At 43.6% G+C, this 24,791-nt stretch overlaps 1 protein-coding gene across 1 annotated transcript in view; it reads left to right on the top strand.

The window, feature by feature from the left end:
* Nucleotides 1-24,414, top strand: part of LOC100621751 (uncharacterized) — a 45,722-nt gene extending 21,308 nt beyond the window's left edge. The window contains exon 8 of the mRNA XM_084979575.1: nt 21,062-24,414. The gene's annotated coding sequence lies outside the window, so the exon portion shown is untranslated. The remainder of the gene's footprint in view (nt 1-21,061) is intronic.
* Nucleotides 24,415-24,791: the final 377 nt, after the last annotated feature.

The following is a 24,791-nucleotide window of genomic DNA, read 5'->3' as shown; positions in this document are numbered from 1 at the left end:
TCTTTCTCTCTCTCTCTCACTGTTTTTTGTTTTTTGTGGGGTTTTTTTTGGGCATATGGGTGTTCCCAGACTAGGGGTTAAATCTGATTTGCATAGCAGCAGCAACCTCAGATCCGAGCCCCATCTGCGACCTGCCACAACTCATGGCAACGCCAGATCCTTAACCCACTGATCGAGGCCAGGGATAGAACCCGAAACCTCATAGTTACTAGTCGGATTCGTTTCCACTGAGCCACTATAGGAACTCCCAGTTTCTTTTTCTGAGGTCATCAGTACCTTCACCATGCTGTTCAATTCCTTTGAGAGAATAACATGGCAGTTTCTACTGTGGCTCAATGTTTACGAACCTGACCAGTATCCATGAGGATGTAGGTTTGATCCCTGGCCTCACTCAGAGGGTTAAGGATCCAGCATTGCCCTGAGCTGTAATGTGGGTGGCAGACTTGGTTCAGATCCAGCATTGCTGTGGCTGTGGTATAGGCCGGCAGCTGTAGCTCCGATTCAACCCCTAGCCTGGGATCTTGCATATGCTTCAGGTGTGGCCCCAAAAAGACCAAAAAAAAAAAAAAAGAATAACTTATCTTGGAGTTCCTGCTATGGCACAGTGGGTTAAGAATCCAGCATTGCGGGAATTCCCGTCATGGCGCAGTGGTTGACGAATCCGACTGGGAACCATGAGGTTGCGGGTTCGGTCCCTGCCCTTGCTCAGTGGGTTAACGATCCGGCGTTGCCGTGGGCTGTGGTGTAGGTTGCAGATGCGGCTCGGATCCCGCATTGCTGTGGCTCTGGCGTAGGCCGGTGGCTGCAGCTACAGTTCGACCCCCAGCCTGGGAACCTCCATATGCCACGGGAGCGGCCCAAGAAATAGCAAAAAGACAAAAAAAAAAAAAAAAAAAAAAAAAAGAATCCAGCATTGCCACAGCTCCAGCATAGGTCTCACCTTCAGCTCAGATTCAGTCCCTGGCCCAAAAACTTCAATATGCCATGGGTGCAGCTGAAAAAGAAAAAAAGAAAAGAATAACATGTCTTTACAGCTGGAAATAATTTGTTCTTTAAATCTGCTAAAAAACAAATTCCACATCATCTTCAATTCTTGTGTCTAATACAATTGTGGAAAATTAATATTCTGATGAATTCAAATGATTAATGTTAGATTAATAGTAGGTGAATTTTGTGTTGAAGACAGTTGCTTCCTGAGTGTTGCTAATATTTTATTTCTTGACCTAGAGTAATGTTTGCTGTATGTATGTTTGCTTTATAAGTATCCATTTAACTGAATGTATGTTTATGTACTTTTTTGTATTATATATGTCATAATATAAGATTAGAAAAGTGAATTTTGTAGTTTCTTTTGCCTTTTTTTGTTTTTGTTTTTATAGGGCTGTACCCACAGCATATGGAAGTTCCCGGGAATAGAGGTCGAATTGGAGCTACAGCTGCCAGTCTATGCCACAGCCACAGCAACACCAGATGCAAGCCACGTCTGCAACTACCACCACAGCTCACAGTAATGCCAGATCCTAAACCCACCAAGCAAGGCCAGGGATTGAACCAGCATCCTCATGGATACTAATTGGATTCATTACTGCTAAGCCACAACAGGAACTCCCTGTTTTTGTTTTTTTTTAAATTTTAAATTTTAGCTCGTTCAGTCTATAAAAGAGGTTTAATAATCTGTGCTCTCCCATCTTACACAGTTGTTAAAATACAGTGGGATGTGTGAAAGACCTTTGAACAAGCACTTTGTAAACCTGTTTTTTGTTGTTGTGGTTGGTTGTTTTGCTTTTTAGGGCCGCATCTGTGGCATATGGAAGTTCCCAGGCTAGGGGTTAAATCAGAGCTGCAGCTGCCAGCCTACACCACAGCCACAGCACTGCCAGATCTAAGCTGTGTCTGCAACCTACACACCAGCTCACAGCAACACTGGATCCTTTAACCCACTGAGCTGGGCCAGGGAGCCAACCCACAACCTCATGGACAGTGGTCGGATTCTTAACCTATCGAGCCACGATGGGAATTCCTGTAAACGTGTTATTATTAATGCACAGATCAATTTAACATGGATATGGTCCAGATTAATCCTGTCTATGGGTTGTTGGGTTTTTTTTCCTTTTCTTTTCTTTTTTGGCTGCCCCAGGGCATATGGAGTTCCCAGGCCAGGTATCACATCCGAGCTGTAGTTGCAACCTAGGCTGCAGCTGTGGCAATGCCCAATCCTTAACCCTCTGTGCTGGAACTGGGATCGAACCTGCAACCTAGTGCTCCCAAGATGCTGTCGATCCCCTTGCACCACAGCAGGAACTCCAGTCTACAGTTTTATGTCAGCAGAGGGGATGCCTTAGTTGGGTTGAGCAATATTAGCTGCCTTCAGAGGCAATCCGACTTCTCAATGAGTTAGCACAATGCGGGATTATTCCTCCTGCTCATCATAATCCAGTGAGTTAGTCAGGCAGAACTCTTTGGTGGCTCCCCTACAATCTTGGGACATGAGATGATTATATTTCACACCTCTGCCATCTGAAACTCCCTGACTTCCAGATCCACTGATGGGAAAGAGGAAACACCTGTCCATTACAGTCTTGGACTGAAAGTGTCACGTGGCCTCAGTCCTCTGGCCAGAACTGTTTCTATAGCCTCTGTCCAAGTGTAGGGGAACATGGGTATTTATCAACACATCTCTCACAACAAGTGATTGTAAGGAAGCTACTTGCCTTAAAGCAGGAGTTTTGTTTTGTTTTGCCTTGTTTTTGCTTTTTAGGGCGGCAGCTGTGGCATATGGAAGTTCCCCAGCTGGGTGTCAAATTGGAGCTACAGCTGCCAGCCTATGCCACAGCAACTTGGCTTCTGAGCTGCATCTGCAACCTACACCACAGCTCATGGCAATGCTGGATCCTTAACCCACTGAGTGAGGCCAGGGATCAAACCCTCATCTTTATGGATACTAGTCACTTTTGAAACTGCTGAGCCACAATGGGAACTCCCAGCAGTTCTTAATATTCAGTCCACGGAACGGCTTTAAGATGTCTGAGGGAGTTCCCGTCGTGGCACAGCAGAAACGAATCCAACTAGGAACCATGAGGTTGCGGGTTCAATCCCTGGCCTCGCTCAGTGGGTTAAGGATCTGGCATTGCCATGAGCTGTGGTGTAGGTCACAGATGTGTGTCAGATCTGGTGTTGCTGTGGCTCTGGTGTAAGAACCTCCATATGCTGCTGGTGCAGCTCTAAAAAGACAAAAAAAAAAGTCTGAGAATGCCACTAGATTTTTTTTTTTTTTTTTTTTTTTAGTTCTATGGCTGCACCCACAGCATATGGAAGTTCCCTGAGCCAGAGACTGAAATTGAGCCAAAACTGCAACCTAAACCACAGCTTGCAGCAATGCCAGATCCTTTAGCCCACTGCACTCAGCCAGGACCAAACCTTCGCCTCTGCAATAACCTGAACTGCTGTAGTTGGATTCTTTTCTTTTTTTTTTTTTTTCTTTTTATTGCTGCCTCCACAGTACGTGAAAGTTCCCATGCTAGGGGTAGAATCAGAGCTGCAGCTACCTGCCTACATCACAGCCACAGCAACGCCAGATCTGAGCCACATCTGAGAATTACACTGCAGCTTGCAGCAATGCCAGATCCTGAACCCACTGAGCAATGCCTCACAGACACTATGTTGGGTTCTTAACCCTTTGGGCCACAGCAGGAACTCCTACTAGATCCTATAAAAACATTTGGGGGGGCTTGGGTTAGGATGTTTATTTGTCTGGAAAGGGGATCCATAGTTTTCTTTGGTCTCAAAGGGATGCTTAAAAATTGAAGAATTACTGATTCAAGGCAATAGATGCGGGGGGAAACTATGCGATTGCTGCTATGTTTCTTTTCTGTTTTTTGTGGGTTTTTTTTGTCTTTTCTAGGACCGCACTCTTGGCATATGGAAGTTCCCAGGCTAGGGGTCTAATCGGAGCTGTAGCCACCAGCCTACACCACAGCAACACAGGATCCAAGCCCTGTCTGTGACCTGCACCACAGCTTACAGCAACACCGGATCCTTAACCCACTGAGCAAAGTCAAGGATCTAACCCATAACCTCATGGTTCCTAGTTGGATTTGTTAACCACTGAGCCACGATGGGAACTCCACTTTTCTGCTTAATATTGCCTGTGGTTCAATGCCTACTTACTATACATGACACATGGACAGTGGAGGTTCCACACACAATGCTTAGTCAATATGCCCAGGTAGTTTTCATATCCTACTTTCAATCATCACATTCACCTTGAAGACAGATAGTCTCATCCCCCTTTGTGCAAATAGGGCATCTAAGGAGCATAAAGATCACATAATATGCCTCTGATCACTCAGCCAGTAAATGCAAGGAACAGCCAGGACTGTTCAGCTTCGAAATCCTCATATCATACTGGGCAACTCAGGTGTTTATCATCCACTACGAATGAGACACAAAAGACAACATGGCCTAAGGAGGTCCCATCATGGCTCAGCAGAAACAAGTCTGACTAGCATCCATGAGGACTCAGGTTCAATCCCTGGCCTCCCTCAATGGGTTAAGGATCCGATGTTGCTGTGAGCTGTAGTGTAGGTCACAGATGAGGCTCGGCTCTGGCGTTGCTGTGGCTGTGGCTGTGGCCGGTGGCTACAGCTCCAATTCGACCCCTAGACTAGGAAACTCCATATGCTGTGGGCGTGGCCATAAAAAGACCAAAAAAAAAAAAAAAAAAAAAGGACAATCTGGCTTGAACATATTCATGACATTGTCTTCTTGCCAACTGAATAAGCTGAAGACCAGTCTTTAGCCAAAATGTCACAGACATTTCTGTGGTTGAATTGACAGACTGTGACATTAATGAAGATTCTGTTGTATTCAGGACTGGCTACAAACAGAAAAAACTGAGCAGCAAAGAGGAAAAGTGAGAGAATTTCCAACTGATTCATGTTTAAATAGAGAGATGGATAGATAAATAGGAAATATGTGCTTTCTATTTTCAGTAGCCAAGACATGGAAACAACCTAAATGTCCATCAACAAAGGAGTGGATAAAGAAGATGTGGTACATATACACAATGGAATATTACTCAGCCATTAAAAGGAACAAAATACCAGCAATTTTAGCAACATGGATGGACCTAGAAATTATCATGCTAAGTGAAGTCAGCCATACAATGAGACACCAACATCAAATGCTTTCACTGACATGTGGAATCTGAAAAAAGGACATGATGAACTTCTTTGAAGAACAGATACTGACTCACAGGCTTTAAAAAACTTATGGTTTCCAAAGAAGACAGTTTGGGGGGTAGGGAGATGTGCTGGGGTTTTGGGATGGAAATCCTATAAAATTGGATTACGATGATGATCATTGTACAACTATAAATGTAAAAAATTCATTGAGTAATAAGAAAAGAAAGAAAGGAAATATGTGCTTAAGCTCTTCTGATTTTGAGATAAATACACAAATAATTTTCAGTAGTTGCTGTTAGCTAGTGAGAACATATTTTTTTCATTCCTTCTAAATTTTTTCTGAATTTTATAAATTTTCACTCTAAAAATTCATTTAGAAATATTAAACACATCCCTGATGTATCAAGAGTGATTAATGAGGAGTTCCTGTTGTGGGTCAGCAGGTTATAAGCCCAACTAGTATCCATGAGGAGTGGTTTCCATCCCTGGCCTCGCTCAGTGGGTTAAGGATCCCACGTTGCTCTCCCTCTGGCATAGGCCAGCAGCTGTAGCTCTGATTCAACCCATAGCCTGGGAACTTCCATATGCTGTGGGTGCGACCCTAAAAAAGAAAAAAAAAAAGATTACAAAAGGAGAAGACAATGGTTTCTATGAAAATCAGAATATGAGCCTTGTGTCATTGAGATGGGCTGGTGAAAATTGAAAAGAAGAATCCACACACCTTGAGTTTTCAGAGCAACCATGCTTTCTGCATGGACGCAAGAGCTTGAAAGCAGGAACAGTTTAGGAGAGATGAGCGTGGTTCCGTATTCCCAGAAAAATGGAACTGGAGTTGACAACATTTTGTAAGATTCAGTTGTTAAACTGGGTAGGGTTGTATTTGGCATTTTTTGCTTGGTTTGGAGGCCAGGCTTTGGTCTCAGATGGAAAAGAATGTGCTTCCCTAATACCCAAGGGAACTGAGAAAAGAAACTGAAGAGCTGCTTTAAATCCGCTTGTGGCTCAGTGGGTTAAGAACCCGACCATTATCCATGTGGATTCAGGTTCAATCCCTGGCCTTGCTCAGTGGGTTAAGGATCCGGCATTGCCACAGGCTGTGCTTTAGGTCACAGATGTGGCTCTGATCCCACGTGGCTGTGGCTGTGGTGTAGTCCAGCAACTGCAGTTCCAGTTTGATCACTAGCTTGGGAACTTCCATATAAAGGAGTGACATCTCATCATTTCTACCAAATTCTACTGGCTAGAAGTGCATGACTAGGTCCCCTAGGCCCTCAAGGAGAGCAGAAATAAGCCCCACCTCCTGAGGGGAGGAGCAACAAGGGGTTTGTAGGTGTATCTTTAAAACCACCACACCTCTTAAAGGCTCCCATTCCAGAAGAGGCATGACTGGTAGAAAAGTGGGACAACACAGAAGCTACTGGAGCAAAGCATTTGTCACAAATGACTTCCGGGGTGGACTCTGTGCAAAGACTGATGGAGAAGGTAAAGATAAACATTGACCCTTGTGCTGGCACTTAGATTTTTCTGTCTACACTTGTGGGGCGTGGCATCTAAGTCAGTTCACCTTAGAGAATAAAATAAGTAAAAGAGGAGTCCCCGTCTTGGCTCAGTGGTTAACGAATCCGACTAGGAACCATGAGGTTGTGGGTTCGAGGTCCCTGCCCTTGCTCAGTGGGTTAAGGATCCTGCGCTGCCGTGAGCTGTGGTGCAGGTTGCAGACGCGGCTTGGATCCCGAGTTGCTATGGCTGTGGCGTAGGCCGGGGGCTGCAGCTCCAATTCGACCCCTAGCCTGGGAACCTCCATATGCTGCAGGAGGTTCGCACAGCAACGCCGGATCCGAGCCGCGTCTGCAACCTGCACCACAGCTCACGGCAGCGCAGGATCCTTAACCCACTGAGCAAGGGCAGGGACCTCGAACCCACAACCTCATGGTTCCTAGTCGGATTCGTTAACCACTGCGCCACGATGGGAACTCCAAAAGGCAATAAATTAATAGGTCATGCAAACTCAGTGAGTTATGGTTCTTTAAGAAAACTCTACCTTTTAGGGTTTCAGATAAAGGATTTGAAGTAGTAATCATACAATATTCAAAATTCACAATCTGCGTTTTTGTTGAATTGCTGGGGTATGTAAAAAACATATTCTAGGGGTTCCCATCATGGCTCAGCAGATAACAAACTTGACTAGAATCCATGAGGACGCAGGTTCAATCCCTGGCCCCCTCACTCAATGGGTTAAGGATCCAGCGTTGCTGTGAGCTGTGGTGTAGGCCCGGTGGCTGCAGCTCCAATTTCACCCCTAGCCTGGGAACTTCCACGTGCTTCATGTACAGCTCTAAAAAAAGAGACCAAAAAAAGAAAAAAAAAAAATATATATATATATGTATATATATTCTAGAGGCTTCTTAATAGATTTCCCCTGATCACCCTGGACCTCTCTGTCACAGAATGGAATGCAGGTGATCACAGCCTGGGGCATGGGGCAGGTCACAGGAGGTGAGAAACACACCCATCTTTGGATTCCTTTAGTTTTTCTTCCTTATTTGTTTGTGTGGATTCCTTTAATAATGCCTTTAAAATTCTGTGCAAGATCACAGACAACACACAATACCTTTCCTATTTCTTCCCAAAGAAATATACTAACAAATATGCTTTTAGTAAGTTCTATTAAGTAGCCTAATTTTTCCTGTATATAATGGGAATTTTATTGTTTTTCTGTCTGATTTATTCATCTACTTCTTCCTACATTTCTTTTTCCCTTGATTAAAGACCAAACTCTTTCCAATTTAAGCTAACACCACACTGAGTATTTTTATAATGTTGTATCTGCTTTCCTTCCTCTTTTTTCTTTACCCGGAGATTATTGCGGAAGGGTTATAGCTATGTCTTAACTTTAAACAGTTGCTTCCTGGGGAAATAAATCAGAAAGAGAAGAAACTAAAAAAAAATCAGCACCATTCTTGCACCTTTTATGTTGATTTTTACTTTTATTTTGTTTTTCTTTTTTTTTTCTTTTTTTTTTTTTTTTTTGTCTTTTTAGGGCCACATCTGAGGCATATGGAAGTTCCCAGGCTAGGGGTTGAATCAGAGCTACACAGCAACTCAGGATCCGAGCCACGGCAACGCCAGATCCTTAACCCACTGAGTGAGGCCAGGGATCAAACCCAGGTCCTCATGGCTACAACTCGGGTTCATTAACCACTGAACCACGAGACGGGAACTCTCACTTTTTATTTTTTTATTTATCATTTCAGGGTTGTGGTTACACCTCCTTCAGGAGACAAAGATCTTTATCAAAAGGGTTATATACATTACAACAATTTTTACCAAAAGTGAGATTTTTTTTAATGTATCAGCTTCCCACTATCTTTTTTTTTTTTTCATCAAAGTCCCTCCCCTCTTTTTCTCCCTATTTCTCTCCTCCCCGTCTCCCATTCTCCTGGAGGTGATCATTTTATTTCTGGTTTTGGTGCTCACCATCAGTTCTACCCCTAAAGCTTACCTCCACTGCTCGCAATTACCCAATTTCTCTTCCTCCCCTCCCATCCATATTCAAGCCTGTGGCTTGGAGGTTTTTTCCCTTCCATCTTGGTTGGGGGGCTGGGACAGCTAGGAGGTATTGTATTTTAGGTGAGGGATGTTTGCCAACGTGTATTATTTTCCACTTCCCTGCTAGTGGAGGAGGAGGCAGGAGTTCAACTATGTAACAACTGAATTTTTTTTTTTTTTTTTTTTGGTCTTTATGCCTTTTCTAGGGCCACTCCTGTGGCATATGGAGGTTCCCAGGCTAGGGGTCTAATTGGAGCTGTAGCCACCAGCCTACGCCAGAGCCACAGCAACGCCAGATCCAAGCCGCGTCTATGACCCACACCACAGCTCACGGCAATGCCGGATCCTTAACCCACTGAGGGAGGCCAGGGACCGAACCTGAAACCTCATGGTTCCTAGTCGGATTCGTTAACCACTGCGCCACAACGGGAACTCCTGAAAAAAATTTTATTAAATTTATTTTATTGAAGTAGAGTTGACTTACCATGTTGTGTGAATTTCTGCTGTACAGCAAAGTGACTCCATTATACTTGTATATATACATTCTTTTTCATTCTTTCCATTATGGCTTACTATAGGATATTGACTATAGTTCCCATATGGTAGTGAAACCAAAACACCTCTGATTCAAAACCAGCCAAAACCCAGACTGGGACTTGAGTCCAAATTTTTTCATTAGAATCACTCACCTGGTGTCTGAACTTAGGCTCAGATTCTTTGTGTCTCAGCACAGAAGGAATGTGGGGTGAGACAAAGTGATAGGCAAGTAATAGATTCATGAAGATAGGATTATTGTGAGAGATTCAAGCAGGCAGGCCAGGAGGCTCTGCCCCGAGGATTTGGTGGGCTACAGTGTTAGGATCCAAGGAAAGTGGGGAGGGGAAAAGACCACCTTCTTCCTTGTTCTTCAAGTAGACATCACTAGCTCAATATCTGACCCTATGAAGTCAAACTAGGAATGTCCTGGTGCTTATTCAGATCAGCATAAGTGTGGTAACAGATGCAAAAATATGTTGAGGCATCTCCGGTGTCATATAATGTGGGTCTCCCGCTTTGGAATGTCATCTTTCCTTTAAATTCCTGTCCTTGGTCTAAGGGTCATTATCTTGCTGACCTTGAATGTAGGCTTCATTTTATCCTTCACTTAATGACCTGAGGCATATCTCGTGCTTTTATTTATGGTTTTATTGTTAAGCGATCCTGCTTGTTCCACAGCATTCTGATGGCTTTCTTCAGTGTGTTTTTTGTTGTTGTTGTTTGTCTTTTTGCCTTTTCTAGGGCTGCTCTTGCAGCGTATGGAAGTTCCCAGGCTAGGGGTCTAATTGGAGCTGTAGCCACAGTAACGTGGGATCCGAGCCTTGTCTGCAACCTACACCACAGCTCACAGTGACATCGGATCCTTAACCCACTGAGCAAGGCCAGGGATCGAACCGACAGCCTCGTGGTTCCTAGTCAGATTCGTTAGCCACTGCTTCATGACGAGAACTCCTCTTCAGTGATTATTAATTTACAGTGGTCTCTCAAATTTGTCTAGGTTTCCCTCTCTATGGCCCTCTGTCGGGACTTCTACAACTATCTGTGCAACTATCCTACTCTGTCTACAAACTCCTGGGAAAATTGCTCATATACTACTTTTTTTTTTTTTCTTTTTAGGACAGCACCTGCGGCATAGGGAGGTTGCTAGGGGTTGAATCGGAGTTACAGCTGCTGGCCTATATCACAGCTCACAGCAACACTGGATCCCCAACCCACTGATCGAGGCCAGGGATCGAACCTGTGGTTCTCATGGATGCTAGTCGGATTCATTTCCACTGTGCGACAAAGGGAACTCCCACTCATATTCTACATTTAGAACCTCAAATTAAGCCAGCCCTTTAATACCCAATATTCTGTCCTCAACTAAAGTCTCTAGTTCTTGTCTCCTAAATTATCCCTCTGAAATCTACTTGCATTCTAAGTATCTGGCCCCAGCACGGTTTTTTTAGAATTTTTCTTTTCTTTTGTTTGTTTTTTTTTGTTTTGTTTTGTTTTTTTTTTGTTTTTTTTTTTGTCTTTTTGCCATTTCTTGGGCCGCTCCCACAGCATATGGAGGTTCCCAGGCTAGGGATCTTATTGGAGCTGTAGCTGCCAGCCTATGCCAGAGCCACAGCAACACCAGATCTGAGCCGTGTCTGCGACCTACACCACAGCTCACAGCAACACAGGATCCTTAACCCACTGAGCAAGGCCAGGGATCGGACCCGCAACCTCATGGTTCCTAGTCGGATTCATTAACCACTGTACCACGACGGGAACTCCCTTAGGATTTTTCAATTCCACTTTCCCAGTAACAGGTTCTTGATGTTGACTCAGACACCTTCCTTATTCAGGCTTCAGGGTGGGGTTAGGGAGAGAGCATGAATTTTGAAATACCAGCCTTGGGACTCAACTAACATCAAGAGGTGCGAAAGGGAGTTCCCACTGTGGCACAGAAATGAATCCAACTAATATCCATGAGGATGCAGGCTCAATCCCTGGCTTTGCTCAGTGGGTTGGGGATCCAGCATTGCTGTGAGCTGTGGCCTAGGCCAGCAGCTGTTGCTTGATTCGACCCCTAGCCTGGGAACTTCCATAAGCCATGGGTGCTGCCCTAAAAAGCAACAACAACAACAAAGAGGTGCAAAAGAATGCAGTGTCCTTCTTTCCTTGGTTGTATAAATGGTGGTGCGGTTAGGAGGTTAGAAAGGGTTGGCATTGCTCTTAAGGCTGGTCCTAAGTTTAAATGGCAGCTGTGGTTGAACTGAGCCACACTAGAGTTCAGTAAGATAATCACAAGTTAAAGAGATTTTGAGGGTTCCCTTTGTGGGGCAGCGGAAATGAATCTGACTAGGATCAATGAGGATGCACTTAGATCCCTGGCCTTGCTCCGTGGGTCAAGGTCAAGGATCCAGCATTGCCGCAAGCTGTGGTGTAGGTTGCAGATGAAATTTGGATCCCATGTTGCTGTGGCTGTGGTGTAGGCCTGCAACTGTAGCTCTGATTCGACCCCTAGCTTGGGAATCTCCATATGCCACAAGTGCGCCCCCCCCCCAAAAAAAAGAGAGATTCTGACAATAAACCCAGTCGCCCCTTGGAATCCTAGGGATATGTGTTTCCAGGACCCCTGTGCATACTCAGATCCATTAATGCTCAAATCCCCTGTACTGAATGTCTTGGTACCTTGTCTGTCTTCATATCCATGGGTGGGCATCAATGGCTCCAACCAACCTCTGATCCAATTCAAATTGAATCCGCAGATGCTGAGCTTGCGGATTGGGAGGGCCAGTTCCATACAGTGTTTATGGTACATATGCATTTTAGATTTAAGAGAAATTTTGTTTCCTCTCATGGTTAGTGGTAGAGGTTTGAATTTGAAAAATGTGAATTGTCAGCCAGGTAGCAGAGCAAGTTCTGGATTCTTTCTCTTGGTCAACCACTGACTGACTCACTGTATCTCATTTACTTTCCCAAGGCATTTAGTTTTCTTTTATCACCCATGTAAGTTTTATTTTTCTCATTGGCACACCCCCCAAAAATGTGGTGCAAAGAAGAAAAAAAGACTGTGTGGGAAAAGAATCTGAAAACAATAGATGTGTGCACATGTACACCTGAATCACTTTGTTGTACAGCAAAAATGATCAAAACCTTGTGAATCAACTATACCTCAGTAAAGCCTTTTAAAAAAGAAATAAAAGAAAAAATGAAAAAAGAAAAGAAAATTTGGTGGGAGTTCCCTGGTGGCTCAGTGGGTTAAGGTGCGTGTTCAATCCCTGGCCCAGGAACTTTTGCATGCTGAGAGTATGGCCAGCAAAACAAAATAAAATGTGGTAAAATCAGCTATAAAGAGAGGAGTTGATTTTAGGAAGGTCGATTTTCTAATAAAGACCAGACTTACGGAACTGGAGTCTTTTTATAACTTAAAATGGACAAAAGACACTCAAATACACTGATGCATAAACAAGAATCTGGGGTCTGAGTTTTGTTATTCAGAATGACCCTAGGTCACACTGCAGTGACAAATACCCTTATGATCTCCATAACTTAGTCTGAGCTTATGTGGCACATCCATTAAAGGCTGACAGGACATTTGCTCCACAGGCCATCAGAGACTCAAGCAGATACTGGCTCCACATTCCCATAACACTCATCTCAGTACTTGGTGTCAAGCACACCACAGCAAAGGCTCGGTGCAAAGGACTCAGCCAAACCCTCCTCAGCCCAGTGGCCAGGACTGGACACATGGCCTCAACCTAACAGCAGGATAGAGGTGATTCCTGTTATCTCCACCACGCTGTAGTCTTTGGCTCATGTAGATTGTGTTCCTGTTATCATCTAGAAACATGACTAATACACAGTTTTTACTTAAAAGGCTTGGTAGGAAGGGAATTGCTCTGTCAGTTTACCCAGAGTTGAGGGGTTTTTTTGTCGTTGTTGTTTTGTCTTTTTGCCTTTTTCTAGGGCCACACCCACGGTATATGGAGGTTCCCAGGCTAGGGGTCGAATTGGAGCTGTAGGGGCCAGCCTACACCACAGCCACAGCAACGTGGGATCTAAGCCACGCCTGCAACCCACACCACAGCTCACGGCAACTTAACCCACTGAGCAAGGCTGGGGATCACACCCGCAACCTCATGGTTCCTAGTCAGATTCGTTAACCACTGAGCCACTATGGGAACTCCACAGACTTGAGCTTTGATAGAAGAATTCTCATGCGTTGTAGAGGTTTTTACATTTTTTTTGAGGGGGAGGTTCCCAGGCTAGGGGTTGAATCTGAGCTACAGCCACCAGCCTACACCACAGCCACAGCAACGCCAGATCCTGAGCTGCATCTGTGACTACACCACAGCTTAGGGCAACGCCGGATCCTTAACCCACTGAGCAAGGCCAGGGATTGAACCCGCATCCTCATGAATCCTAGGTTTGTTTAACTACTGAGCCACAAAGGGAACTCCCCTCCTCACATTTTTTTTAATTTTATTTTTTATTATAGTTGATTTACAATGTTCTGTTAATTTCTGCTGTACAGCAAAGTGGCCCAGTTATACAAATATATACATTCTTTTTGTCACATTATCCTCCATCACATTCCATCACAACTATCACTGGATAGTTTCCTGTGCTGTACAAGCAGGATCTCATTGCTTTTCCACTCCAAATGCAATAGTTTGCATATATTAACCCCAAGCTCCCACTCCCTCCCCCTCCCCCTTGGCAACCACAAGTCTGCTCTCCATTTTCACATTTTAATACGCACCAGAATCATTAGACAGCCCAATCAAACACAGATTCTTTGTCCCTATCCCTAGAGATTTTTTTTTTTTCTTTTTTGGCTGCCCTGAGGCATGTGGAATTCCCAGGCCAGGAATCAGATCTGAGCTGCAGTTGCAGCCTATACCGCAGCTACAGCAATGTTGGATACTTAACCCACTGTGCAAGATCAGGGATTGAACCTGTGTCCTAGAGGTGCAGAGACACTGTCAATTCCATTGTGCCACAGCAGGATCTCCCCTAGAAAATTTTAATCCAATAAACCTGAGGTACAATCCAGGAATTTGAATTTTTTTTCCCCACACCTGTGTAAGAAGGTCCCAGGCCAGGGATCGAACCTGCACCACAGCTGTACCAACAGCTGCAGCAATACCAGATCCTTAACCTGCTGTGCCACAAGGGAACTTCCTGATAATTTAGATTTTAACCAGCATGTCTAAGGGTTTTCCTGCAGGTGGTCTTCATACATAGTTTGGTAAACATGAGATTATTGGCTTCTGTGATACATCAGGTTTCAGTGTCAGTGTGTGCGTGTGTGTGTGTGTGTGTGTGTGTGTGTGTGTGTGTGTGTGTGTGTGAGAGAGAGAGAGAGAGAGATTTTGAAGAATAGAATACTAGAAAGCAGATGGCTAACTTCTCATTTATTTTCACAAAACAAAAACCTCGGTAGAGATGGATTTCAAAACTTCAGAGGTGTTTAAAGAAAAACACCTGAAAGTGAAAGAGAATAGTAGAAAGTGCATTGTGAGAAGCGAAGGAGGAAGCATGGACCATGAGGGGGGTGAAGAGAGGAGATGAGGTTCACGAACATTCCCAGGAAACCGATCATGTTGCTGGACGGAGGAATTAGTGGTCTGGGGGAAAGAGAAGGTTCTGGGACTCTTCCACCATGGGGCAAAGGATTGTCATGATGGTTATTTATTTATTAATTAATTTATTTATCTTTTTGGGGCCAAATCCGTGGCACATGGAAATTCCCCAGCTAGGGGTTGAATTGAAGCTACAGCTGCTGGCTTACACCACAGCCACAGCAAAGCGGGACCTGAGCTTCGTCTGCAAACTACACAGCAGCTTGCAGGAACACTGAATCCTTAACCCACTGAGCAGCGCCAGGGATCGAACCCACATCCTTATGGATACAGCAGGTTCGTTTCTGCTGAGCCACAATGTGAACTCCGAAGTGTGCCTACATATGACATACAAAGTTTTTGCAACATTTTTCTTCTTTTTTTTTCTTCTCGCTTTTTTTTTTAAAGTCCATACCTGCAGCATGTGGAAGTTCCTGGGCTAGGGGTCAAATTGTAGCTGCAGTCATAGCAATGAGAGATCTGAGCTGCATCTGTGACCTGTGCTGCACCTTTTGGCAATGCCAGGTCCTTAATCCATGGACAAGGCCAGGGATCAAACTCAAATCCTCACAGACACTATGTTAGGTTCTTAACCCAACTGAGCCACAACGGGAATTCCTCAGTGTCTTTATAATAATGAAAACTTGGAAATCACCTAAATGTTTGCCAGCTGGAAATGGGTTAGGGACATTCAGCATCATCCGTGGGACTGGGATGATGTGTAACCATTAAAGTGCTTCTGGGGCAACCAGGCAGGACAGGGATGTGTTAGCAGGTTTACAGAAATCTCCTTCCAATCCAGGAATGAACAAAACAGATACACCAAAGAAAACATCATGTAACAGCGAATCCAGGGACATTTCCCAGCCCCATACCACAGACTTCAGGAAATACAGATCTAAATGCAGAACATCTGATACATCCAATACACAGAACAATTAAGCCTACATGGATATAAAGTTCTGGGAATCAACCCATAACTCCCTTTTTGAGTGAGCAGCCCAATGCGGTGAGAAGAGGTAGGATTTCTGAAAACCCCACTAAAAACTCTTCTTGATTTGGAGGGACAGCAAATGGAGGCCTGAGTTGGCAATAGAAAAGATCTGGAATGTTCCACCTGGTGCCCTTTTTCCTCCATGAGAGCCAAACATAAGTCCAAGGTCGTAGTGGTGGGATAGAGGCCAGAAATCAGCTTCTAGCAGCACCTCTCTGAGGGGCCAGCAGCTGCGAGCAGAGCAAGCTGGGGGTGTGGATGGGACAGTGCCCAAGGCCACTGCAGGCAAGATAGTCATGCTATAGGCTGGATTCTGCCTCCAGCTTCAACAGGCCAAAAAAAAAGATACAAACTCATACCCCCAGCCCCGCCACCATCCAGGCGAGGGGGCAGGCTCTGTATTCATTGGCCTGAGCCTTTAGACAAGGGTTTCAACAAAAATAAGATGAAAGTGAAAAGAGTTCCTAGTTTCAATGCTCCTAGAACCACTCCCTTCCCCCACCTTCCCAGGCAGCTTTGGGACCAACAGATACAAATGATGCTGATCCAAGCCCTTAGCTCACTCACGCTCTATAGGGAAGATGCAGATGTGTTCAGGTAAACAGGGAGATCAGCCAAAAGACCACGTCGTTACTGTTTTATGGTGTGAAGAGCAGGCAGTGTAGAATGGCCTCTGTTTCAGAATGGTGAAGCAAGAAGAAACCCAGCTTGGGGTCTGTGCAGTAATTCTGCCACTCACAATTTTTTTTTTTTTTGTCTTTTTTTTTATAGGGCCGCACCCATGGCATATGGAGGTTCCCAGGCTAGGGGTCTAATCAGAGCTGTAGCTGCCAGCCTACACCACAGCCACAGCAACTCGGGATCTGAGCCATGTCTGCGACCTACCACAGCTCACGGCAACAGCGGAACCTTAACCCACTGAGCAAGGCCAGGGATTGAACCCAAATCCCCATAGATACTAGTTGGGTTCGTTAACCACTGAGCCACAACAGGAAATCCCTGCCACTCACACTCTTAAAAAAAAAAAAAAGCGGGGAGGAAAGAGGAAGAGGAAGGAGGGAAGGAATGTTCCTGAGCCCAGCCTCACACTGCTTGCCACACAGTTGGCCAGTAAGCTGAGTCGAGTTGTTGGGGGCAAAGAATAGCAACTTTATTTGCAAGGCCAGCAAACCAAACCAAGAAGATGGTGGACTCTCGTTCCAAAGATCCATCTTACCTGAGTTAGGATTCAGGTTTTTTTACTATTAAAAGGGGCGGGGCTGTGGCTGGGTGGTTGCAAACTTCCTGGTACTGGAACCCTTTGATCCTGCAGAAGTCCATGTAGGTCTGGGCATAGTGTTCCTGTCAACCTCCAATAAGACAACTGTTATTCTCTGTTAGGCAACATTTTATCTCTATATGAATGTTAATGTCAAAGGTCAGAAACTTGAGGAGTTCCCGTTGTGGCTCAATGGTTAACAAATCTGACTAGGAACCATGAGGTTGCGGGTTCGATCCCTGGCCTTGCTCAGTGGGTTAAGGATCCGCTGTTGCCGTGAGCTGTAGTGTAGGTCGCAGACACGGCTCAGATCCCTCGTTGCTGTGGCTGTGGTGTAGGCGGGTGGCTACAGCTCCGATTGGACCCTTAGCCTGGGAAACTCCATGTGCCGAGGGAGTAGCCCAAGAAATGGCAAAAAAGACCAAAAAAAAAAAAAGTCAGAAACTTGAGAGTGGGCCCTCCTGTATGTTTCATTCAGGCTATAGGCAACATTTTTTTTTTTACGACTTTTACAAAAGGTGCAGAGCCAGCACCATGAAGCACAGGCCACAGAGCACAAGGGTTAGAGCTAAAGGCATGGATCCAATATGGAACCAGGTTTGCGCTTCTCTGTTTCAGGAGGTCAAAATGCATAAGAAAAAGAAAAGGCTCGCTTTGGCAGAAAATTTCAGAAAACTGCTTCTAAGCTTGAGGAAATAACAAAGGAGCTTTTGATCAAAATGACAGAATGGAAAGGACTGGAGAGACCCAGGACTTATAGGGTATGCAGTCGCTGGAAGACTCCTCATTGCCTCCCTTTGGGGAGAGGCTGAGTGCATGTTACAAAGCTGTGAACACTATTTGAAATCGATAAATGGGCAAGAGCACAGGCACACAGCACCACCAGAGTGTGAGCATGACCAACTGCTTGTGTGTGTCCCTCTCTGCTGAGAGAATCCCTGCTGGTTCAGGTGCCCACCCTCCTCCACACAACTATACATTCCGAACAAACTGAACCCATCTCTGGGCTCTGTATACCTACCGGTCCAAGGTCATCAGGGAATAGGATTGCCCTGGGGGCAATAAAGAAGTGTCCATGCAGCCTTGCTTGCCACAGGCAGCCATCTTGTGACTATGAGGAAAACAAGCTTGTAGATGAGGCCAGTAGACAGCAGGAGACAGGCAGAAAGACCCTGGGATCGTGATGACACCATTGAGCCCATCCTGTCTCTGAACTTTCTGTTGTTTAGGTGTTCGTGCCAGTTGAAGTCATGGTTTCTTAGCTCAAATACTGTGGGGACTTTTTGCTTTTTTTTTTTTTTTTTCTTTTCTATATGCTTTTATGTTGCTTGCATTACTTTTACATCTAGTGGTCTTTCTGTTTGTAATTAGGGGGAAAAAAGCTGTTTATATTTTAACTTTTCTATTTCTTTCTTTTTTTCTTTCTTTTTTCTTTTTTTTTTTTTTGCTTTTTAGGGCCACATCCCTGGCATAGGGAGGTTCCCAGGCTAGGGGTTGAACGGGAGACTAGAGTTACGGCTACCAGCCTACGCCACAGCCACAGCAACACAGGATCTGGGACAGAAGATCTAAATAGACATTTGTCCAAAGAAGACATACACATGGTCAAAGGCACATGAAAAGATGCTCCACATCACTGATTATTAGAAAAACACAAATTAAAACTACAGTAAGATATCACCTGGTCAGAATGGCCATCATCAAAAAGTCTGCAAATAATAAATGCTGGAGAGGGTGCAGAGAAAAGGGAACCCTCCTGCACTACTGGTGGGAATGTAAACTTCAAACTATGTAGAAAGCAATGAAAAAGAGCCTATCAAAACCTATGGGATGCAATAAAACTTTTTCTTAAAAGGCATCTTTATTAAAGAATAAAGATTAGGAAAATAAGAACTTTTTATTTATTTATTATTTATTTATTTTTTGTCTTTTGAGGGCCGCACCATCGGCATATGGAGGTTCCCAGGCTAGGGATCTAATCAGAGCTGTAGCTGCCGGCCTGCGCCAGAGCCACAGCAACTTGGGATCCGAGCCGCCTCTGTGACCTACACCACAGCTAATGGCAACACCGATCCTTAACCCACTGAGAGAGCCCAGGGATCAAACCCGAAACCTCATGGTTCCTAGTCGGATTCGTTAACCACTGAGCCACCATGGGAACTCTGATTTATTTATTTTTTTTTGCCATACCCACGGCATGTGGAAGTTTCCAAGCCATGGACAAAACCCGTGCCATAGTAGTGACCCAAGCTGCTGCAGTGACAACACCAGATCCTTGATCCTCTGTGCCACAAGAGAACTCCAAGAAGATAACTTAATAGTCATCTTAAGAAACTAACAAAATAAACCAAAATAAAAGTAAGAAGGAGAAAGAGGTAAGAAATAAAGCAATTCCTCAAATAAAATAGATACATTACTTAAGGAAAAGACAGATGACAAAAATGTACACCTTCAGAAAGGGAGAGAAAAAAAAAAGAGAGAGGAACATAAACACAGATAATGAAGAGCTTAAAAGAATACTGAATATTGTATGCAACTAACTTAACAAATGAGTTAGGATTTTTTCCTGGTTACACTAAGACTGTCCTAAGAAAATAGAAAACTTGAAGGGTTGAAATGGTAAAGAAAGGAGCAGGATGAGACTGACTCAGAGGAAATGTAACCTTTACAGAACAGACAATCCAACAGTATTTAAGCAAGCAAAGACAATTTCAAAAGATGGAAAGCCCCTTCATTTAATAAACCAGTATAACTCTAATACCAAATTCTGATTTTAAAAAATATAAAAAAGGAGTGACCATCTTATGTATAAAAATAGACATAAAAATTCTATTAAATAGTCAACAGAATCCAGAAATATGTCAGACAAGATGAGTGAAGACTTACCTAGGAAGGCAAGGACATTTCAGTATAAAAAGGTCTATCAGCCATTTGTCAAGATATGCTGAAAAGGCTTATAAAAAAAATCACAACCTTTCCTAAGAAAGCCTCTAAGTAAAATGGAAAAAAGAAATAATTTATATATGATGAAGACCATTGATTATTATTCTAAATAAAGAAATGCAGAGTTCCCCGGTGGGTGAGCGTGCTGAGAAGTGGATGGTGGCCTTCTGTCCCGGGGGCCAGCAGGCCCTCTGGCCTCGGGCCGGCGAGTGAACCGGGGACCCCGGGACAGGCCTGGGCTGTGTCCTGCAGAGCCCTGGCTGCCCACTGGGCAGGCCCAGGCCTTGGAGTAGCAGCGAACCTCTCTCCCACCACCACCTTCCGGATCAAAGGGCGGCAGACCCCGCGAGCCGGGACCCTGCCTACCGTCGGGTCTTGTGGCCCAACGCAGCTGGGCTTAGGCGAAGCCCCGGTCAAGCCGTCCAGACGCGGCGTCTTTGGGCATCTGGCCGGGCAGGGCGAGAAGAATGGCAGCCACTGGAATGCGCAGAGAGCTGTTAGTTTCAATGGCCCGAGAAGGCTGGTCTGTGAGGACGCCAGCTTGGCCACCCTTGGGCCCTGGAGCTGCGCGGATCCGGACCTAGGGTGAAGGCTCTGTCCCAGGTGGACGAGATCTCACCCCGTCCGGACAACGATGGACAGAGAGGCCTTAAGGGGCCCGTAAGGCGAGCGGAACCCCCATCAGCAACGGGGGGAACACTGGCGGGCCGTCGGGCGGTTGGCTGTTGTTCTATCAAGACCTCGAAGCTAGAACTGGGAGCATAACGCAGCACATGTGGCCAACAGCAAGTGCCCACCACCCTTTGGGAAGATTTACTGTCTGTTTATAGAAGGCCTGTGTGTGTAATATGAGAAAGTTGCTCTCAGCTTTCCCCCCAACCTTTCAAAAGGAAACTTTTCACTACATCTAGGCCTTCTAGATATAAAGAGGTTGCAGATGTATGATAGAGTTAGAAAATCACATCTTGTTAATGCCCTTTTTTTTTTTTTTAAATCATAGAAAAGGAATGTCTCCTGGAAATGACTTTTTGAGGTGAAATTGTTTGACCACCTCTGGAAGCAATATCAGGAGCAACAGAAATCCACATTTGTTCAGTGGGTTAGAGGACATGGAGTGGAAGACTTTGAGGAGGAGATTCTGTGCTAGACTGGTCTTGCTTAGAAGACATTTCCAGATTATATCCATTGTTTTGTATGTGCATTTTATTTCTCACTGCTGTATATATAGTTGACAATAAGTACTTTTTAGAAATATCTAGGCTTTGTACAGAGTTCACGTCGTGGCTCAGTGGTTAACGAATATGATTAGAAACCCTGAGTTTGCGGGTTCGATCCCTGGCCTTGCTCAGTGGGTTACAGATCCAGCGTTGCCGTGAGCTGTGGTGTAGATTGAAGACGCGGCTCGGATCCCACGTTGCTGTGACTCTAGTGTGTGTTGGCGGCTATAGCTCCGATTCGACCCCTAGCCTGGGAACCTCCATATGCTTCCGGGGGATCAGCCCTAGAAAAGGCAAAAAGACCAAAAAAAAAAAAAAACAAAACTAGGCTTTGTAGATATTCTGAAGTGCCTGATATATGTTAAAAGTAGAGGTAGTAAAAAGACATTTTATAAATATCTTTTTGTTAAAATGCATATGAAATATTGTTTATTTGGGGGGAGGGAGGGATGGCCAAACCACCTCTTTGAACAGGGCATTGTGTTTTGTGCACTGGTTCAAGGTCAGGGGAGGAGAAGGAAGTGCAAAGAGCTCTATGCCAGTGTTTACAGTGAGGCAAGATTAACCATTGTCCTTTTTATGTGCATTTTGTTTCACTTTGCTGTGTAGGTAGTGTATATAAATGGACAAATGAGTCCTCATTTATAACATCTGGCTTTTCTAGATGTTAAAGATGTTTTGCCAGTGTATGACAGAAATAGAGTTAGTAAATGAATACATTTTGTGTTAAAATTTCTGGGAAAGATTGTCTCCTGAAAATTGGAGCATTATAGCCCTCTGGGTTGCTGGAGGGGAAGGAAGAGGGAAAGGGATGGGTGGTCTTAGGCTGGAATGCTCATATTTCAAAGACACTTTCAGATTATAACTGTTACATGTTGCAGTTTATTCAAGACTGCTCTGTATACAGTGGACAAATTAAGTCCTTATTTGAAACATCTAGTCCCCCAGATGTTTAGAGGTGCCCTACGTATGTTAAAATGTAGAGGTGGTAAAATAGCACTTTGTAAGTATCTTTTTGCTGAAATTCATAGGAAATACCGTCTTTTGGAAATACTTACTACTACCTCTCTGAGTAGTAATTTTGAGGAGGTGGGAGGGAAAGAATTGCAAAAGTAATATGCTAGTGTGTTTGTACCTGTACATTTTCAGACAAAACTATTTTTTGTATGTTAGGTGCATTTTGCTTTGCTGTGTATATAGTGTATATAATGGACAAATGAGTCCTAATTTTGCAACATCTAGTCTCTAGATGTTAAAGAGGTTGCTGGTGTAAAACAAAGGAGTAAATTCACACATTTTGTACACTTTGTGTTAAAATGCATTGGAAAGTTTGTCTTCTGTAAATGATTTTTGGATATGAATTTGTTCAATCACCCTTAAGCATTGCGCATGCCTGTATTTGTGCACTGAATGGATGGTGGAGAGAAGGAAGTGAGGGAGGGAATGCTTCAGGCCAAAATGGTCATATTTAGAAGATACCTCAGATTATAACCATTGTTACATGTGTGCAATTTTATTGAACAGTGCTGTGTACATAGTGGACAAGTAAGTTCTTATATGAAATATCTAGTCTTTCTGGGTATTTAGAAGTGCTTGATGTATTTAAAAGTAGTAGTAGTAAAATAATGCTTCTTGTAAATAGCTTTTTAAAATGTGGGAAATACTGTCTTGGGAAATGGAATTGTTAAACCTCCTTTCTGACCCTATACTCTACTTGTTCCTTGGGCTGAAGGAAGTGGGAGGGAAAATTGCAAAAGATGTTTTGCTAGTGTGTACTAAAAAATTTCAACTTATCAGTTGTTCTTGTTACATGCATTTTGTATATGCTGGACAAATGGGCCCAATTTTATAATGCGTAGTCTCTAGATGTTAAAAAGAGGTTGCTAATATATGACTAAAGTAGAGTTAGTAAACTAACATGTTTTGTACGCTTGCGTAAAATTTCATTGAAAGGCTGTTTTCTGAAAAGGACCTTTGAAAATGAAATTGTAAATCACATCTAAGTGACACATGTGCCTGCACCCACCCACTGTTGGATGGACTGTGGAAAGGAGGAGTTAGGAGAAATGAAGGGTGCTAAACTCCAGTGTTCCTGTGTAGAAGACACTTTCAGATATAACCATTGCTAACATGTGGTTTATTCAACACTACTGTGTATACAGTGGACAAACTTAAGTCCTTATTTGAAACATCTTGTCTTTCTAGATGTTTAGAAGTACACAAAGCATGTTAAAAGTAGAAGTAGTAAAATAACATTTTGTAGATAGCCTTTTGTTAACATTCATGAAGTACTGTCCTTCAGAAATGGAATATCAAACCACCTCTCTGAGCAGTGCACATTTGTGCTGGTTCAAGGAGGAAGAAGAAAGTACAAGGGCTTTATTCCAATAAATATGTTTATAGTTAGGCAAGTTTAACCATTGCCCTGTATGTCTGTGCATTCTGTTTTACTTAGGTATATATATAGTGTACATAAAGGATAAACACCCAAATTTACATCTCATCTTCCTAGATGTTAAAGAGGTTGCCAATGTATGACAAAAGTAGTGAGAAAATAAATACATTGTGTATACTTTGTGTTAAAATTCTTAAGATTGTTTTGAAAACGACTGGAGGAGGTGAAATTGTTAAAGTCCCTTCTAAGTGCTTATTACACCTGTCCACTAGGTTGACAGAGATAAGAAGGGGAAGGGTTCTAGGCCAATGTTCCTGTTTAGAAGACACTTTGAGATTATGGCCTTTGTGTGCAATTTGTTCAATACCACATGTATGTAAACTTAAATCCTTATTTGAAACATCTAGTCTTTCTGGATGTTTAAAAGTGTACAACATATGTTAAAAGTAGATAAAGTAACACCTTTTAAGTGTTTTTTCTGTGAATTCATAGGAATGGTCACATGTGAGGAATGGGATTGTTAAACTTGAGCCTTGGAGACTATGCTGACTGATCACTGGGGTGGTGGGGGTTGGAGGGACAGGGAAGGAAGTGCAGAGAAGGGTTCAGTGCTCTAAAGACAGGTTCAGACTGTCTAGCCATTGTTCTGTTTGTGCATTTTAGTTAATATTGCTGTGTATTAAGGAATAAACAAGTCCTACTGTTCAAAGTAAAAAAAAAAAATAAAGAAATGTAGAGCCATTTTTACTGCTTTATTCCATTTAAAATGTTTCATAGAATGAAACTGTATGAAATAGTTCTACTTTTATTTGAATTGTCTCATATGCCCAATTGTTTTAACAAGTTTATGCAATGGCACTGAACAAGATGTATGAACTACTTTCCATTTTAATTATCTTTTTGTTAAGGAAGCCCAAACTATAAGGTAACTTGTGGATGGAACAGACTTGATATCTGTCCTCTGAAGCCAAACAGCCATTGGTATTTTTAAAAACTTAGCAAGGGAGTGATAAGACTCAATGATCTCAGTCAACCAACAATAACCAAAATTTGTCTAACTTTAGTTGAAATGTGTCAACCCTCAAAAAACAAGTCTTTCAGATTAAGAAATACCTTGT

This window comes from Sus scrofa, chromosome 10 (assembly GCF_054392235.1).
Source record: "Sus scrofa isolate SSC_HxYL_T2T_F1_AM1 chromosome 10, Sscrofa_HxYL_maternal_Yorkshire_Landrace_v2.0, whole genome shotgun sequence".
NCBI classification, from domain to species: Eukaryota; Metazoa; Chordata; class Mammalia; order Artiodactyla; family Suidae; genus Sus; species Sus scrofa.
Note: the sequence above shows the minus strand (reverse complement) of the source record. Positions and strands in the feature narration are given on the sequence as shown.